The sequence below is a fragment of the Oryzias melastigma genome, linkage group LG14, assembly GCF_002922805.2.
Source record: "Oryzias melastigma strain HK-1 linkage group LG14, ASM292280v2, whole genome shotgun sequence".
Taxonomy (NCBI): Eukaryota; Metazoa; Chordata; class Actinopteri; order Beloniformes; family Adrianichthyidae; genus Oryzias; species Oryzias melastigma.
The window spans coordinates 3,171,221-3,172,191 of NC_050525.1; positions in this window are offsets into that span (position 1 = coordinate 3,171,221).

Genomic DNA, 971 nt, shown 5'->3' on the forward strand with positions numbered 1-971 from the left:
TCCGCCCACTCCGGATCTAGGGAAGGGAGGGGCGGACCCGTCATAAAAAGGGGCATCCGGTCCACCCCTCCCTCTCGCGCTGGCAGGCTGGAAGGATGACACCTCGCTCGGAATGCAGAGACTCGGAATCCCACAGGGGTTTTATATAAAGTTTATATCGATTCGATATCAAGTTTATATCGAATTGATATAAAGTTTATATCGATTTGATATCAAATTTATATCGAATTGATATAAAGTTTATATCGATTTGATATCAAGTTTATATCGAATTGATATAAAGTTTATATCGATTTGATATCAAGTTTATATCGAATTGAATATAAAGTTTATATCGATTTGATATCAAGTTTATATCGAATTGATATAAAGTTTATATCAATTTGATATAAAGTTTATATAAAGTTTATATCAAATTGATATCAAATTGTTACGTCATCACATCGGAATGTAGAGGTCAAAGGTCACCTGTCAAAATGAGTTTGATTGAAAGGTCATACTATATCTCTCTTGCGTCTGACCACGAACAGCAGCCAGCCGGTAGTAGGAGCAGTAGCCAGGAAACCGGCGCATTGTCCGTAATGCGGAAGAAAGCAAACTCTATTGAATTTAAAGGCAAAAGTTTGATTGTGATTGGCTGTGAAGAAAGTGAGTGCTTCAGCTATTGGCTCCCAATGCATACCAATGATGACGTGGAGAGTGACGATGAACACCTGCATGCATGAGGGAAATAATATCTTCCTTATTGAAATTGCACTAAAGCTTCACTTCAAATGAGCTACCTTTAAAAAAAACACCTTAAAAAAACAAAGGCTTTTGCTTTGTACTAAAATCTGCGCAATCATAACTAAAAGATCACTGGAAATAATATTACTAAAGAAAAAAAATGGCTGGAGTGGGACTTCAAGTAATGAGCTGGCTTTGTTGATTTTACAATGTGTGGATTTTTGCTGTGCAGATGGCTGTCTATA